Source organism: Bidens hawaiensis, unplaced genomic scaffold, assembly GCF_021521415.1.
Source record: "Bidens hawaiensis isolate Kalapana, Puna unplaced genomic scaffold, B.hawaiensis_p1.1 tig00027123_1, whole genome shotgun sequence".
NCBI classification, from domain to species: Eukaryota; Viridiplantae; Streptophyta; class Magnoliopsida; order Asterales; family Asteraceae; genus Bidens; species Bidens hawaiensis.
The window spans coordinates 200,384-219,237 of record NW_027494383.1 but is presented as its reverse complement, the minus strand read 5'-3'; positions in this window follow the sequence as shown (position 1 = coordinate 219,237).

Below are 18,854 nucleotides of genomic sequence, written 5' to 3'. Positions count from 1 at the left end.
AACGATCGCTAAAAATCTTAGTTGAACTTTTATAGTTTTATTGGTCAAAGGTTACTTTTGTCATTTCCTTCATCCATATGAACGTTACTGGTCAAATGCTTTACTTTTATGTGGTTTCTTAACATGTGGGAATTGAAATAAACAAATATTCTACAAAATAACATAAAAAGGTTATGGTATCCCACTCACACCATACCATCCATCCAGGGTCCACAAAGCATCCAACGAAGGGGCTGTTTGGCAAGTGCTGAGCCATTAAGTGCTGAACCAGTAAGATGTCTGAATGATTAAAAGACTCTGAGCCAGTAAGAGCTTAATCAGTAAAAGGCTGTTTGGTTGGACCTCTGAATGACTGTACAGAATGACTATTTTACCCCTCAGAACTGTTTCGTGCTGAATGGAATATATTTGTTTAGTCAGAGCTATTGATAACTTTATTGAATGACCAAACTTTCATTATAACTAGCCAAAATACATATTAAATCAAACTATCATATTAACCAACCAAAGTACAACTTAAAATAGTTTACAAAGTCATTGACACAAATAACTTAACAATATATAGTAGACAAAACCCCAAAAAATCAAACAAGGCTTGAACAATACCATCCATCCAGGGTTGAGCTATTTATTGCTTGAGCAAACACCTACATTTAGAGTTAAAACATAGGTGACAATGGGTTTGGTAATACACAAAAGACAATAACAAAAGCTAAATATGCAATGTAGCTGCAAATAGGTCATTGGTAAGCCCTTTTATACATACTGTAGCTGCAAATATAAGCCTTTCTATACAAAAACGTCATAGGTAAGCTACATGACAAAAATATACTAAAACAAATCAGGCAATGGGAATTCGATCGGTATTTATTAAAACTGAAACGCCGAGAAAGTAAACATCTTCACAACAGATGAGCATTGAGCAACATAGTGTTTGGTCAAAATGAAAGTTAAACTTAGAAAAAAAGGTGGGAATTAGTATAAGTACACCAGCTATAAAGTTAGCAGTTGGTCCAAAATTTCAGCAAACCACTGGATGGGGAACGTTTGGGGCATAAGTTGCAATGTTTTATGTTTTACATAATACCTAGATTGTCCTATTTACATTATATAATATAATAGGAGTCTTTTGAACTACACATTATTATTCAGTTAGTTAGTTACTTGAGGACAATCAACCACACATAAAGCAAAAGAAACACTCAAAACAGATACCACAAAGTAATATGTCCAACAAGTGAATAAAGCATAACACCAAAGCATGTTTTACAAAACTCAAAACACACTTCATTCACTGCAGAGGGCTGGCTTGACACCAAGAAATCACAGCTGACAAATACACCCTCAAAACAACATAGCCAAAACTAAAAAAAAAAATAATAACAGTACCTAAAGAAGTCAAAGAGCACAAAAAAATGGCATAGTTCCTAAAAAAAAGGATTTGTAAGTAAAAAAATTGGATAATGCACCCTCAAAAGAACAGAGCCAAAAGAAAAACTTATTTCTAAAAAACATTAAAAGTAAAAGGTTTTGATGAAGGCACTTAGCACCCACACCAAAATGTTGATAGATTATCAAGACATTGCTGGAAAGCTCATAGTCATTCAATTCCTATATTTGTAATATCAAACACTCACACCAAAATACTGATATATTATGTATGCATTGGAAAAAAAAAAGGTCAAATTTGCTTCTTATGTTTATTCAATGCTCACCAAAATCTTGATTAATTTTGTAGATATTGATAAAAAATGTCAAACCTGGTCCTCCAATACAACACCCCCACCAAAATCGTTATGAACGATTTGGCTTGGAATTTCAAACCTGGTCTTGCTCATGCCTTTAGTTATATTTTTAGTTTTGAAAGAAAGCATAAAACCTTTTAAGTTTTAAGTCCTAATCCAAAGCAAATTACATATTAGAAAAATTGTGAAACCAACCGGAACCAAACCAACCATGAAACCATCCAAAGCAAACCCCGTTAATTTCAACTCTTCGGTTTCGGCTTTTGATAACCAAAAACCAATACTAACAGTTTGACCTTAAAACTGTCAAAACCTGACCACGAACACACCTATCCAAAACTCATTATCGAAGTCTTACGAAATGTATTTTTAGACAATCCAACTTTATTTCACCATTGAAACCCTAATCTCTACCAATTATGACCAAATCCTATCAATCTATAGTCCATGTTATAAAATATAAACACACAAACACCTTAATTCGCAAATGGGAGAACAAATAAAGAACCACCAATTTCGGAAATAAGATTTGCATCCGTTGCTATTGTAGAACAAAATTACCTGGTTGAGAGTTGGGAGGGAAAAGAAGATGAGAAAGGCTGGTTGATTTGGAAGCCGTCAAATGGGAGGGATCTAGTTGAGAAAGGAAAGTTGCATTACTTGGGGGGATATTTTGGTCACTATGACTCCATTTTCTGCTGGCCGAATCAGAGCTTCAAAGTTTGAAGGAACCAAACAGTCTTATATCTGAGCGATTCTGATGTCAGCATCTGAATGATACCCGGTAAACAAACACCCCCTGAAGAGGTATGCACCCGCCTTAACATCGAGCGGGGCGGGTCAACCCACAAGATATAGACAAGAGGCTTGAAATCAAGATGTCATGAAGGCACAAAGCCAAAACCTATGCGCATGGCGCATATCACATATGCTCACGCATCACATATGCTCACGCATCACATATGCTCACGCGTATCACATATGCTCACACACCATATATGCTCACGCATATCACATCTGGGCGTGGCGCATCTGCGCGTGGCGCATATCACATATGCTCACGCATATCACCTCTGCGCGTGGCGCATATCACATATGTTCACGCATATTACATATGCTTGCGCATATCACATCTGCGCATGAAACATCTGCGCGTGAGAATAAAGAGAAGACCTCGCGCATCCCCAGGATAGGCGTATATCACACATGCACATAATCAACCTCGTCCTTATCCAAATCAGGATAAGGACAACCCTGATTGTGCTCATCAGACAACCTTCCAGAAGGTATCCTTTAAGGAATAAAGAATATGCTGATGTTGACAGCTGCCAATGAAAGGTGGACAACTCAGCAAAACCCATGTGCTACCACGTGATGGCACATGGGTCAGGTGAAATACCTTGGTCAGAGAATAATCAATGAAAAAGCACCAGGTGTCCTAAGGACACGTGGCGCGAAGCAATAGGAGGAGGCCAAAAAGGCCCTAATGGGATCTGAGCCCAATCATTGGAAACCCTAACACTATAAATACCACACCACCTCCACAAGGGGAGGTAAGAAAGAAAATATACTCTAAGTCCTTACTCACTTTCAAATTATTATTATCTTCTCCTACAATATCTTATTCTCACACCGGAGGGTTACCCCAAAGAGGACCCCTATGTCCCTTTCTGAGGGGTAAGTTCACGGTGCTGCTCGTTTTGTAGGTGGAAGAATTCATACTCCGGAAGACCATCGGTGATATAGCACACTCATACCCGAGGAAAGTTGATCGTCTACTAGTAAGTCGATCCACGTTTCTTTATTGGCGCCATCACCTGTTACAACGGCAACAAAACCACTATCTCATCAGTTCTCTCTGAAAATCTTCACCATGGTTTCCGGTGTTCGAAACAGCGATCAAGTTCTGGAGGATAATGAGCTTGAGGATGTTAATGAGGGACAGCAGTTTCTGAGGGCACCGCGTGATACTGCACGCACCACCAGTAACCATCCCTTCATCACAACACCTCATAGCCAGACTGAAACTCCTCCAGACGATCTCACGTTCCAAAATCTGACTGGTGCAAAACAAAAAGGACCAATGGGTCCGGAAGTTGAAGCCAATGACCCTAAAGAATGGCTCATAAACGAACGGCGTTTAATGGACAAATACAATGAGCCGGTCAAGCACAAAAAGTTAGCCGACTTAACACAAAGGCTCGCATTTGATAAACAAACCATTCAGGGAACAACAAAAAGGGCGCGCGCGCCGGAAGATGGTCCTCTGTTCACACCGAACACGCTGATTTTAGTGATGAGGAAGAGGTGCACAGCATGAGGAAGACGCGAGATACTCATGCAGGAGGGTCACAGCCCCGCGCGCACATGAACATAGCGCCTGGAGCCAAAGCCGATATGGATCTATACACACCGTACAACCCACCAGCGAGAGGGCAAGTGGACGTAACCACACCATATAGGCCAGCCATCTTGGTGAAGCATTCAAAATTCACTGAGCGCATCGCGAAGGCTCCCATTCAACACAAAACCAAGATGCCAAGTGGTCTAGGCAAGTACGATGGTACAACAGATCCAGATGATTTCTTACAAGGTTTTTACAACACTGGAAACCTAGAAAGCTGGACGATGCCAACATGGTGTCACATGTTTGCTCGCTGCCTCACGGGCACAGCGCGTGTCTGGTTCGAAAGCTTGCCGACTGGACAAATCGATGGGTTCGAAGAGCTATTGGAGAAGTTCCAGGCTCACTTTGTACAGCAGCGCAAACACACGCGCGACCCCGATGACATCATGCACTGCGTGCGCAGGAATGATGAAACCATTGAAGACTACATAACTCGTTTCAATCAGGAATCTCTCGCAATTGGAGGTATCACTGAACAACTCTTGCGCGTGGCCTTTATACAAGGTGCGCGCAGTGATCAACTCCGCAGAGCTCTCGTGAGCAGAGATGGCATGCCAACCACTTGGGCTAAGCTTATGGAAGCATCGCGAGTCTTCGCGCGAAATGAAAAACAAATTGCCCAAGACAGAGCAAGAGATAGAGGGCATCAAACAGAAGCACCACGCAACAATGAAAGGAGGGGCAAACAAAACTCCGTATGGTCCAGGTTGCAACAAACCAGTTATTCTCCCGCAGAAAAGCAAGCGCAACCAAGTTCACCCCAGCCCCAAAAAAACATTCGTAATCGCGGAGAGGGTGACAAGAGGGAAGGCGGCAGAGAGCCTAACAGACCTCTACCAAGAATATGGACTCCCCTCACCAAAACGCCTTCGCAAGTGTTAAGCACAGAGAATGTCCAGTTTAAAAGCCCCAAGCCATTACTCCATAAGGGACCACCAAACAGTGGCAAGTATTGTGAGTTTCACAAGTCCACAGGGCACAACACCGATGCATGCCACCATTTGAAGGATGCGATTGAAAGAGATGTGAAATCAGGCAAGTTGGCTCACCTGGTGAAAAACCCAAGACCAGAGAATGAACAACCAGACGGAGCCTCGGCCAGTAAAAAATTCAAAAGAATTTGTGTAGCTGAAGGAGGAAGGCAAGGGCAAGGATCGAGGAAGAGAAGCGCGCAAGTCCAAGGGGATTGGCGCGAGCAACAAGTAATCTTCCCAAGAATCAGAGGAGGCCCGTCTATCAGCAGTCCTCTAGTCATCACTGCACACATCGCTCATTATGAGGTGTCAAAAGTCCTGGTGGACACCGGCAGTGAATCAGACATCATGTATGAGCAATGTTTCAGGAAGTTGGATCCAGCAGACCAAGCAAGGCTTGAAATTGTGAATGCACCAATCTCGGGTGTCTCAAACGAAATTATTCACCCCCTAGGTCAGATACAATTCGAACTAACTATGGGGGATGAGAAACACAAGCGAGCTGAAATTGTCAACTTCTTGGTCTTGCCCACCACTTCATGCCATAATATGATCTTGGGTAGAGGAACGATTGCCCAATTCAACGCCATACCGTCACCAGCGCACGGCGCGTTGGGGTTCCCAACACCAACAGGAGTAACATTTGTATACCGAGATCATTTGTGCGCAGTAACAAGTATACCGCGAGAAGGGGGAATGGATTCTCAACCCAAAATTCCCAGAACAAACAATCACAATTGGAGCTACGATATCAGACGACACAAGGTTGAGAATGAAAAAATTGCTCACAACGTATATGTCGGTCTTCGCGTGGCAACATTCTGATATGACTGGGGTTCCGCGAGACCTGGCGCAGCATTCTCTCAACACATTCAAGTCTGTAGAGCCAATTGCTCAAAAGAAAAGAGTCATGGGGGATGAGAAGGCAAAGGCCATGAATGAGCAAGTAGAAGATCTACTGCGCGCAAATATCATCCGCCCAATACGATACCAAACATGGGTAGCCAATCCTGTGATGGTAAAGAAGAGCAACAGGTCATGGAGAATGTGCATTGATTTCAAGGACCTCAACAAAGCATGTCCAAAAGATTGTTACCCCCCTCCCAAACATAGACGCGAAGGTGGACTCTGTGGCGCCATTTAAGCTCAAATGTTTCCTGGATGCCTATATGGGCTATCACCAAATTCAAATGGCACCACAAGATGAGGATAAGACTGCCTTCAGAACTGACAATGGTGTTTTCTGTTACACAAAAATGCCCTTTGGTTTGAAGAATGCAGGAGCCACTTACCAAAGACTCATGGATGCGGTTTTCAACGAGCAAATTGGAAGAAACTTAGAAGTCTACGTGGATGATTTGGTGATTAAAAGCAGGGAGGAAAAACAAATGCTCAAAGACATCGAAGAAACCCTTTGGCGCCTAAAGGAAGTAAACATGAAGCTCAACCCGAGCAAATGCACATTCGGCGTAGAAGAAGGGAAATTTCTCGGTGTAATGGTCACCAAGGATGGTTTCAAGGTGAACCCAGAGAAGGTGGAGGCTATCCTTGACATGCCCTCACCATCCACCATGAAGGAAGTTCAAAAGTTGAATGGTAGATTGGTATCAATCAACAGGTTCCTAGCGAACCATGCAAGCAAATCTACCCCATTCGTTAACACATTGAGAAATTGCTTAAAGAAAAGCCAATTCAAGTGGACGCCTGAGGCCGAGCAAGCTTTCAGTGAGATAAAAGAATGTCTGATAAATCTGCCTGCGCTCACAGCTCCACTACCTGGCGAAACTCTAACGTTGTACCTGTTAGCAGGAGAGCGCGCCATTGGCGCAGTGTTGTTGGTGGATCACAAGGGAATCCAAACACCAATCTATTATGTAAGTCGGGTGCTGACAGATCCTGAGACGCGCTACACCATCATAGAAAAGTTAGTTTTATCACTAACACATGCGTCGCGCAAGCTTCACAGATATTTCAATGGTCATCCCATTGAAGTCCTGACTGATTACAACATCCAGCAAGTCTTGTGACGTCCCGCGCTCTCAGGAAGGCTGACAAAATGGGCTCTGGAATTAGGGGAGCACACGATCACCTACAAACCTCGTCCAGCAATCAAGGGACAAGTCTTAGCTGATTTCATTGCAAAAATCCCTGAAGGAAAAGTCGAAGAGGCTCAGCGCAAAGTAGACCCTCCGCAAGCCAATAATGAAGAAAATGTTTGGAGATTATTCACTGATTGAGCTTCAAACAACGAAGGGTCCGGCGCAGGCCTTAAACTGGTGGATCCAGAAAATCATGAGTATACTTACGCAATCAGGTTGGATTTTAAGAGCACCAACAATGAAGCTGAGTATGAAGCCCTGCTGGCCGGTCTGCGCATCGCGCACAAGTTCGGAGTTAAAAAGCTAGAGGCGCATGTCGATTCATACTTGGTAGCAGCACAGGTCAATGGCCTTTATGATACCAAGGAGAACACTATGCCTCTGTATTTAGAGCAGGCGAAGAAACTCACCGAGTAATTTGACTTCTTCAGAATCATACATATTCCGCGCAGTGAAAACAAGTCTGCCGACGCGCTGAGCAAGATGGCATCAACCAGCTTCGATCACTTTGGCAAATATGTCAGGGTGGAAGTAATGAGCAACCCGTCGGTGGGAGCGAAGTCTGTTCTTGTAATTCATACAACACCTTCATCATGGATAACTCCATTAATGGAATTCTTGAAGGAGGGAAAGGTACCGGACGATCGCGCACAGGCGAGGAAGATAAGACACAAGTCGCAGAACTACGAACTGCTTGATGGTACGTTATATCGACGCTCTTATCTTGGACCGCTCATGAAATGCCTGGATGCCGAGGAAGCAAGCTATGTGATCAGAGAGATACACGAAGGAATCTGTGGAATACATGCTGGCCCGCGCATGGTGGTTGCCAAGGCAATGAACGCAGGTTACTATTGGCCAGGCATGTACTTGGACGCGTTAAAAGAGATCCAAAAGTGCAAAGCGTGTCAGAGCTATGCGCCAAACACCATGCGGCCAAAGAACAACTTGATTCCGGTGACCTCCGCATGGCCTTTCCACAAATGGGCAATCGATATTGTGGGTCCCTTACCACAAGCGCAAGGGCGAGTAAAGTTTTTGGTAGTGGCAGTAGACTATTTCACAAAATGGGTTGAAGCCAAGCCACTAGCAAAAATCACAGCCGAGGCAATGAAGCAATTTATTTGGAGCCACATCATATGCCGTTTTGGCCTGCCAATGGAAATTGTGAGCGACAATGACAAACAATTCACTGACAGGAAGATATCCAGTTGGCTCAAGGAATTGCGCATCAACCAAGTCTTCACTTCAGTATACCACCCTCAAGGGAATGGCCAAGTGGAGCGCGCGAACCAAAGCTTGCTGAATGGGCTGAAGAAAAGGTTGGAGGGAGAATCCCATGCATGGGTCGAGGAGTTACCTAATGTCCTGTGGGCGCACAGGACATTAAGCAAAACCAGCAATGGCGAGTCCCCGTTCAGCCTAACCTATGGAACGGAGGCCATGATTCCAGCAGAGATTGGATGCCCATCCTATAGAGTGCTCATGATGAGTAAAAAAGACAACGAGCAAGAAAGGAGGTTGGATCTCAACTTACTTGAAGGGTGCAGAGAGGCGGCTATCATCAGTGAAGCCAAATACAAGAAAAAACTAGAAAAATATTACAATCAGCGCGTGAAAGAATGCCACTTCAAGAAGAATGATTTTGTCCTTCGGAACAATGAAGCTAGTCGCGCGATACCCCCGGGAAAAATGTCCCCCAACTGGGAGGGACCTTATCAAGTCTCGGAAGAATTGGGAAAAGGCGCATACGCTTTAAAAGATTTGAATGGAAAGAAGATCCCGCGCACATGGAACGCGGCGTAGTTTAGAAAATGTTTCATGTAAAAATTGTCAAGTTTGTAATCAAGGCTTTTTAAGCCATTATGAATAATGATACGCGCTATTTTCTCTTAATGTGTGTTCTATTACCTTTTGCATACATGTTTCACACTTCCCTTTATTAATTTTGAGCAATATGACAACATTGTATTGACATCAAAACTAAAAATAAAACGAAGTAAAACATACATGCGCGAGCTTCAAGCTCAAACGCGTTAACGAGTTTTAACTCTAAAACGTCAGGGCCTTAGCCCAATAATATGAGCCTTAGCTCAGGGCCTTAGCCCAATAATACGAGCCTTAGCTCAAATTACTCACAACATCCATCCTACATGCTGCGCAGCTAGACCATAAAAATACCTAAGCACAGCTAAGGCAAAGCACATGCCAAAACATAGTTGTTAAGGTCTCAGGTCGAAGTCGCGCATGGGATTGTAATGGATATCAGAGTAACACACTGACACGTAAAGGCTAAAAAACTCATTCATAATTCCCTATAATAAATGCGCGATAACGTCGCGCAAAAGAGGAATAATGAAACGCCAAGGCACGTGTCAGCATATTCAAGATATTGCAAAATAACTTGAAATATGACAAGGATTAAGTAAAATAATTTCCTTACACCCTTGTTCAAATTTCAACGTGCAAGCATATCTTATATTCAACAAGCAAACACATGCAATATAAAGAGATGAATTGGGAATGCGCAAGATGCGAATAAGGGAAAAACAAAATTTCATTCCAAAACATAGAAGTTTACAAATTTACAAAATGATGAGATAAAAACTACAAATAAAAAAAACAAAAAAACATGAAGGGCTTCTCAAGTCTCTATATCAACATCAGCCTCTTCATCGCCCTCATCATTACCTCCACCCTCAGCATCTGGCGCAGCCCGCTCCTCGTCATCTCCAAACTTACCATAATCAAGTTGTTCGTCTTGAATGGAGTCGTCTTCTATAACGATAGTGTCAGGAGTAGGTCATTTGACCACGCCAGAGCCGCTAGCAGAGGCAGCATTGCCCGCGCCATCATCGCTGCCACCAGTCCCTTAACATTCGTCAAGTAATTTCTTTAGCGCGCCAAGATCGGGCTGGTCAGCAAGCGCGGCTATCTGCAAGTCACAAGGAAAAGTATGAGTACAAAATATTAGGAAAATAAGTCAAGGTAAACTCATTAAGGTTAAAATACCTGCTCAAGGATAGGAATCGGAGTATTCAAGTACTTCTCCCCCACCTCGGCCATGTCAGCGCAGACAACGTCGAGCTGATAAGGGTAGTCGGATGGGTTCTTCTTCAGCATGCTATATTCATAGCCATCCTTAAACCCTTCAGCTCGACCCACCAAGCGCGGCGCAGCATTACAATCCATCACAAGGGTCTGAAACTCGTCTGAGTATTTCATCGCATAAGCGCAACGAGTCACACCCTGTGAAACTAGCCATTGGCGATCCTGCGCGAGGGAAGAAACAGACGTCTCAAGAGCAGGAATCTGAGAGTTTAACAACTCAACAGTTTCCTTGGTCTGTTTTAGCTCTTCTCTGTCGAACGCTGCTGCCGCCAAGGCCTCATTCCTTTCCGCTCGCGCAGCATCGAGCTCTTCGCTGTTAGACGCTGCTGCCGCCAGGGCTTCATCCTTTTCTGCCCGCGCAGCTTCGAGCTCTTTCTTCAGGCGCGCAACCTCACTCTTTAATAAAGATTTGTCAGTGATAGCCTGCACAAGAGTTTGATCACGCGCCTCTGCCTCTAACTCCAAATCACGCGCTCGCCGCGCGTACCTGGCCGGCAGCTTCTCCCGCGCAGCCTGCAGCTCATGCCCGCGCTTCACAAAGGCAGCGTTGGCACTTGCTCGGTTCTCGCTAAGTTCTGCTTGGAGTTTCTCAGCTCTCTCTCGAGCGTCAAAAAGATTCCAAGCAGAAATCTTAGCCTCTTGCTTGGCCTCCGCAAGGGCATCGCGCACTTTTATATAATCATTGCGAAGCTCTTGGGAGGCAGCAAAGAACGCAGACCCAGCAAAAAGGTGGTCGTTGAGCAAGTCCACACGAGTGCGGTCCTCCTGAAACCTCCTTTCAGCCGGAGGCACAGAGTGAGCCCAGAAGTCTTCACACACGCCCATGGATTGAAATGAGCTATCCTCAGTAATATTCCATCTCGGGCGGTATATGTGATCGGCTTCCTGCAAACACAAAGCAACGCAAAAGCAACGTTTTAGTCATCTAAACACTAATATGGAAGTCCGCACAGCGGAGCAAAACAAACTTATACCTGCGGAGAGCCAGCAGAAAAGTCAGCGCCAGCCCCACGAGAAGGCTGCGCCACGAAATCTCGTGGCGCTACAGGGCTTACGCGGCCGCCATCGGAATCTTCAAAATTGACCTCCTCATCATCCTCTGTAACAGGTCTTTTCTCCTGCGACTTGGAAAAATCAAAAACAGTCTCGCGAGGAGGGCTGCGCGCAGGAGGAGGTGAGGGAGGTCTCGACGCCGCTAGATTAGCGCGTAAAATAGTCTCCTGCTCCTTTGTAATCCCAATGAGAGGAGATTCAGTGCTTGTTGGAGCAGGAGCAGAACTAACGGCGCCAGCAGTGCCGCCAGCAGCTTGTGTGCCAGCTATAATTCCTATGAAAAAACCAAAGAGAAATGATTCATGACTTGATCTAAAAGAAAAAAAAAAGTCAGAAAATCAAAGCGCAATAAATACCTTGGCGCACCGCCGTCCGCGAATTGAGCATCGCCATGAAGTCCATTTTCCCCCTTTTCGAGGGTAAAACAGGGGACTTCAAAGCAACCTTCGGCGCAGCCTCGGTACCTTGCTGCGCCTGAGGTTGAGCCACCAAAGTCGCCAGCTCTGCAAACATTTGAGTGAGCAAAGATTCATTAATAACTCTATCAGAATCACGCTCATAAAACCACAAAATATAAACAAAGTATACCTGTTGGAGAAGATGAAACAGCAGGCGCAGCGCCGCTTCCCTTGTCCGCCGCGCGAAGAGAGGAGGTGGCAGCACCATACCTCGTGTGGACAGGAGGATTGCCCACACCCCGAGGCAAAGAAGACGAGGAAAACTTGGAGGTAAACCCCTTGGTTTTCTCAAGTCCCTTCGCTTGGGTAGGAGGATCCTGGGCAACAGGGTCATCATTTTTCTTCTGTTTTTTACTGGCCCCTGCGCCAGTTTTGCCTTTAGCTTTGCGCTTGAGCTGTGGTGCCTCAGCTTCTTCCTCCACCTCTTCTTCCGCAAGCTCCAACTCATAGTTCTCGAGCGCATCTACAATACGTGCAACAGAAATGTTAACCAAATTTGGTATTCTAAAAGCATAAGCATAAGTACAAAGGCTTACCAGGCGCATCGCTGTCAAAGCAAAATCCCAAATCAACAGGGATGAACATATCATCGAAGCGATCGGGGAAAGCAACTTCCCCAGCGCCCAGCGCGACAGAGCCACCCTCCATATGCTCATCATAGGCGGCGTGGACGTATTCCTTGCTTACTGCATAATACAAGACAAATGATATCAGCAAAACGAATTATATTCGCGCAGAAATAATGCAATGAGCTAATAACTCACCTAAGCCATCAACTTGAATGACAGGCTCAGTCGCGCTGTCGGTCCACCTCTTGCTCATACCAACCCCCACCAGCGCCTCCTCGCAAATATTCTTGGCGGGGGATGGTTCAGCAGTCAACTTGTTAACCCATGTGCCAGTTGGGTTTTTAAGAACATTCTCATCCGCGGGCGCAGAAGTGATCGCGCGCATGGTCATGCGGATGGGAATCACACCAGCCTTAATATAAAAAAATTTCTCAGACTAGTCATGAAGGCTTTTGAAGGAAACAGTGCAGCACTTAACCTTCTGACTGCGAGGTATGAATGAGAACCAAGAGTCTTGGATTTTTGGCTTGTAAAAATATTGAAAGCGCCGAGGGGTGGGCTCCTCGCGCTGATCTTTGCACATGAACTCAAAATGAGTCATGCGCACTAGTCCACAAGGATGGACTTGGGATATGTGAATCCCATAAAACTGAAGGAGCGCACCCATAAACCTTGTCATCGGAAGACGAAGGTTACAGTGAGTGAAAAAGTGGGAGTATAAAGAGATATAGCCGGTGGGCGGAACGGCCGCCGGGAGCAGACAGCCGTACTCAGGGAGAAAACCCTGAGAGGCGACGAGGTTGTCGAAATCAGACAGTTTCAGTTTGCAGGGAATCTCATCCCATCTCTTCACCGTTTTGCTCTTCCCCACCTCCTCCGACGAGGCCTCGGCAGCCCGTTTTCCTTTGCCGGTCTTCTTCAAAGTGGACATAACTAATGATTTTACACGGCGTTTGCTGGGGAAGATTGTGGTGTCTGGGTTATCAGACATACAATGGTGAATCAAACAGCGGTTACTTTAAGCACGGAAATCTGGAAGCAAAAGGCAAAAGCTCTTAATCGGAATGAAAATTGAAGGAGAGAGCTCTGAAAATAACAGTGAAGATGAAGAAAAAACCACTCAAAAGGCTTGCTTTTATAGGCCCAGGAGAGAGAAAGAAACAGGTACTGATCAGAGTTCACGCGCCCCCACTCGCAGGTGCAGGCCAACATGAGCGCGACACGTGTTCCTGACACTGTGTGAGGAGACATGAAAGGCAACTGTAGCACCTCGAGCACACGAAAAGTCTGACACAACGTCTCCATCTCTGACGCATGTCAGCACCAACCAACCACGTACATGGACGATTCATTTCAACCAAAAGGATAGAATTTCGCGCAACGCACATATGAGAAATGAAAAAGAAAAGACAAACCCTATTAAAAGAGCAAACTATTAAGTCTAATATCTATCTTACCTCGTTCGCGCGAGACAAGACACACATTAGACTGGGGGGGCTTGAAGAGGTATGCACCCGCCTTAACATCGAGCGGGGCGGGTCAACCCACAAGATATAGACAAGAGGCTTGAAATCAAGATGTCATGAAGGCACAAAGCCAAAACCTATGCGCATAGCGCATATCACATATGCTCACGCATATCACATATGCTCACGCATCACATATGCTCACGCATATCACATATGCTCACGCATCACATATGCTCACGCGTATCACATATGCTCACGCACCATATATGCTCACGCATATCACATCTGCGCGTGGCGCATCTGAGCGTGGCGCATATCACATATGCTCACGCATCATATATGCTCACGCATATCACCTCTGCGCGTGGCGCATCTGCGCGTGGCGCATATCACATATGCTCACGCATATTACATATGCTTGCGCATATCACATCTGCGCATGAAACATCTGCGCGTGAGAATAAAGAGAAGACCTCGCGCATCCCCAGGATAGGCGCATATCACACATGCACATAATCAACCTCGTCCTTATCCAAATCAGGATAAGGACAACCCTGATTGTGCTCATCAGACAACCTTCCAGAAGGTATCCTTTAAGGAATAAAGAATATGCTGATGTTGACAGCTGCCAATGAAAGGTGGACAACTCAGCAAAACCCATGTGCTACCACGTGATGGCACATGGGTCAGGTGAAATACCTTGGTCAGAGAATAATCAATGAAAAAGCACCAGGTGTCCTAAGGACACGTGGCGCGAAGCAATAGGAGGAGGCCAAAAAGGCCCTAATGGGATCTGAGCCCAATCATTGGAAACCCTAACACTATAAATACCACACCACCTCCACAAGGGGAGGTAAGAAAGAAAATATACTCTAAGTCCTTACTCACTTTCAGATTATTATTATCTTCTCCTACAATATCTTATTCTCACACCGGAGGGTTACCCCAAAGAGGACCCCTCTGTCCCTTTCTGAGGGGTAAGTTCACGGTGCTGCTCGTTTTGTAGGTGGAAGAATTCATACTCCGGAAGACCATCGGTGATATAGCACACTCATACCCGAGGAAAGTTGATCGTCTACTAGTAAGTCGATCCACGTTTCTTCACCCCCGAAGTCCATTTTCATATCCATATAAAAACACTTCACTCATTCTTCTACTCTTATGTATATATATAAATAAAATATTTATGTAATTATATCATACAATAAGATTTTATAATCTAATTACATAAATACTCTATGAAAGAGTCATTTTATTATGTATATAATTACTTTATTTGATTATCATAATTGGCACGTTAATTTCATTTATACGTTAACTTTCCCTATATTATTATATTATTCTTTTTGTCGTATTTTTTTAACTGCACGTGTATCACAAGACTCTTTTCTAATTATATATATTACAGTATAAGGGTAGAGTTAATATACAAAGGAAGACAAAAATTGAAAGTGGGAATGATTTGTGACCACACAAAAAACCTCTCAATAAAAAATTCAGAAAAAATATTAAAAAATCATAATTTAAAATATAAATAAGAAACGGAAAAAATAAAATTTAAAAAAAAAACAACGAAAAGACACAATGTATTGAAAAAAGACGCAATGCCGAAAATGAACAAACAACACAACGATAAATTAAAAAAACACAATAGATTAGAAAATTTAACACAATGTCTTCTCATTTTTATCCTCTTTTGTATAATAACTTGACCTTATATTATATTGCTTGTTAACTTTTGAATTTAAAACCTAGCTAATAAAATGTTATCCAATGTAATAAATTCTTTTAGATCACGTTCACATGAAATTTCCTAATCAAATATTCAACAAATGTATAACTTCTCTTGTCGTTTTCCAACAATCATTTCCAAACGTTTGAATATTTATCTATTTTCATGTCGTTTTCAACAAGTGGAACTTAAATTTAAAATAATAAATATAAAAGTATTATTAACACAATTTATATGGGAGATACGTTGATGACTCTGACAGGGTTTGAGTTCTGATCTCACCCGGTTTTACTGGCCTCTCGCTGTCGTGTCTTTGGCGGGCGTGGGGTTCAGGTTTTATCCGGGAATTCCCTCAATAAGTGGACCGCTATGGGCTCCGTCCGTTCGGACTAGTAGCCAGCTCGGGCTACTTTAACCAATAAGGGCCACGTACAAAGTATCCGGCGTTACTTAGTTGGTCGTTCAAAAAAAAAACAATATCATACACCACACCTTCCATCTATGGTCCACGAACCTGCTAACGAAGCTCCACTTTCGTTTCATATAAAACCCATCACTCATTCTTCTACTCTCTGTTAGATATTTTAGTGTAATCGGGATTGATTTGGTGACCAAATCGATTTATAATACACATCAAACAAGTTAGGAGGTGCGGGTGGCACGCTTGTTTGAGTTATTATAATTCTGAGTGTTCGGTTGGAATCTCGAACGGGGGATCCGAGGGGGCAGCTGTTTATTTTGAAATTAATTTTCCCTCACAAAAACGGTTAGGAAACCGTTTTCAACTGCCACTGGTAGTTTTGGTCATATATAATTATTATGATAATAATTTTGGGTTCAATCAATCCACTCAAAAACATACTAGTTGTTCAAATTCTCTGAGTTGTATCCGATTAAATTATTCGGGTGAACCACCGAAATAATTTGATCTGAAAGTGCTATCACGCCTCTCAGATTTCCGAGTTTTATTCGAAATTTCCCCAATAAAGATCAAATTATTCTGTGAAGATGGCAAGCGGGCAATATGTGAAGGAAATGACAAGCAGGTTTAACAAACTCGAGAAGTTCGAAGGGCAGGATTTTCGTCGTTGGCAGAAGAAGATGCACTTTCTTCTTACTACTCTGAAAGTTGTGTATGTGTTGACTACTCCAATTCCGGAGATACTGGAGGAAAACAATTTGGAACAAATCAGGAAGCGTTCAAAGTGGGAGAATGATAACTACATATGTCTCGGCCACGTCTTAAACGGTATGTGTGATTCTCTGTTTGATACATATCAAAACGTAGAGACTGCAAAATTACTGTGGGACACGTTGGAAGCCAAATACATGGCGGAAGATTCTTCTAGTAAGAAGTTTCTGGTTAGTAATTTCATGAACTACAAAATGGTTGATTCGAGGCCTGTCATGGAACAATATAACGAATTGTTAAGGATGTTAGGAAAGTTTGGTCAATATGATATGAAAATGGATGAATCCATTTCTGTTTCAAGTATTATTGACAAACTGCCTCCTTCATGGAAGGATTTCAAAAACAATTTGAAACATAAGAAGGAGGATCTAACCCTTGTTGAACTTGGAAGTTGTTTCCAAATTGAACAGTCCATACGAGATATGGAAAATGTTTGGCTTAATGATGATAAGAAACTGGGTGGAGCGTCTGTTAATATGGTTGAGACGGGTGAATCATCCAAGGGAAACACTAAATTCAAATGGAAACGAAAGTTTGAAGGAAATAAGAATTCGGGTCCAAACAAGAAACCGAGTTACCCTTGCTGGAAATGTGGAAAGGTTGGTCACTTTAAGAAGGATTGTAAAGTGGTGAAGAACAAGAACAAGTTTGGTTCTAAGAACAAGAATGAGGCTGGTCCTAGCGGGTCTAATGACCCGGGAAAGCAACAGGGTCAGAATTTATTTCATTTAAATAATTCTGTTGATAATTATGTATCATTAATTTCTGAAGCATTTTATGTGCAGGATGATGTTGCTTGGTGGGTTGATTCGGGTGCAACAAGCCATGTGTGCAAAGATCTTCGTTGGTTTAAAGACTTTCAACCAATTGAAGATGGATCTATAATCAAGATGGGCAATGTTGCAACTGAACCAATCAAAGGAATAGGAACCGTGCAGCTTACTTTTACTTCTGGAAAACTTTTACTTTTGAATAATGTGTTGTATGCGCCCGGGATTCGAAAGAATCTGTTAAGTGGCATTGTGTTGAATAATCTTGGTTATAAACAAGTCCAAGAAAGTGACAAGTATATCTTGTCAAAACATGGTACTTTTGTAGGGTTTGGTTATCTATGTAATGGTATGTTTATGTTAAATATTGATATGTCTTGTGTGAATGAATCTGTTTGTGTTGTCTCTACTAGTAATGTAAATTGTATAGCTTCGACTAGTAACAATAATAAATTAACCGATTCAGAATTATGGCATGCTAGACTAGGACATGTACATTATAAACGTGTTAAGGAAATGTCTAAAATGAGCTTAATTCCGGCTGTTAATATAAGCAATGGGAAACGTAATATTTGCAAGTTGAATAAAATAACTAAAAAACCATTCATGAAAAATGTTACTAGAGAAACTAAAGTGTTAGAATTAATATATAGCGATCTATGTGATTATCATGCTACACCGTCATTAGGTAATAAAAAATATGTTGTAACGTTTATAGATAATGCTACTAGATTCTGCTATGTTTACTTGTTACATGCAAAAGATGAAGCTCTTGAAAAGTTTAAAATCTATAAACAAGAAATAGAGCTTCAATGGGATGAGTTGATCAAAACTTTGCATACGGATAGAGGTGGTGAGTATTTTGATCCGGGATATTTCCAATCAACTGGAATAATACATCATACCACAGCTCCTTATACACCGGAACAAAATGGTGTGGCAGAAAGGAAGAATAGGACTTTAAAAGAGATGATTAATACCATGTTGTCCCATTCGGGTCTAAATGATGGGTTTTGGGGTGAGGCTATGTTAACAGCCTGCTATTTGTTAAATAGGGTTCCTAACAAAAGGAATAAGATCACCCCTTTTGAGCTTTGGCATAAAAAACCACCTGAGTTGCAAAAGTTGAGAGTTTGGGGTTGTAGAGCTGTGGTTAGGCTCACTGATCCTAAGATAAGGAACTTAGGGGAAAGAGGTATAGACTGCATTTTCATTGGGTATGCTGAGCATTCGTTTGCTCACAGGTTCTATGTCATAGAACCGAATGACTACGTG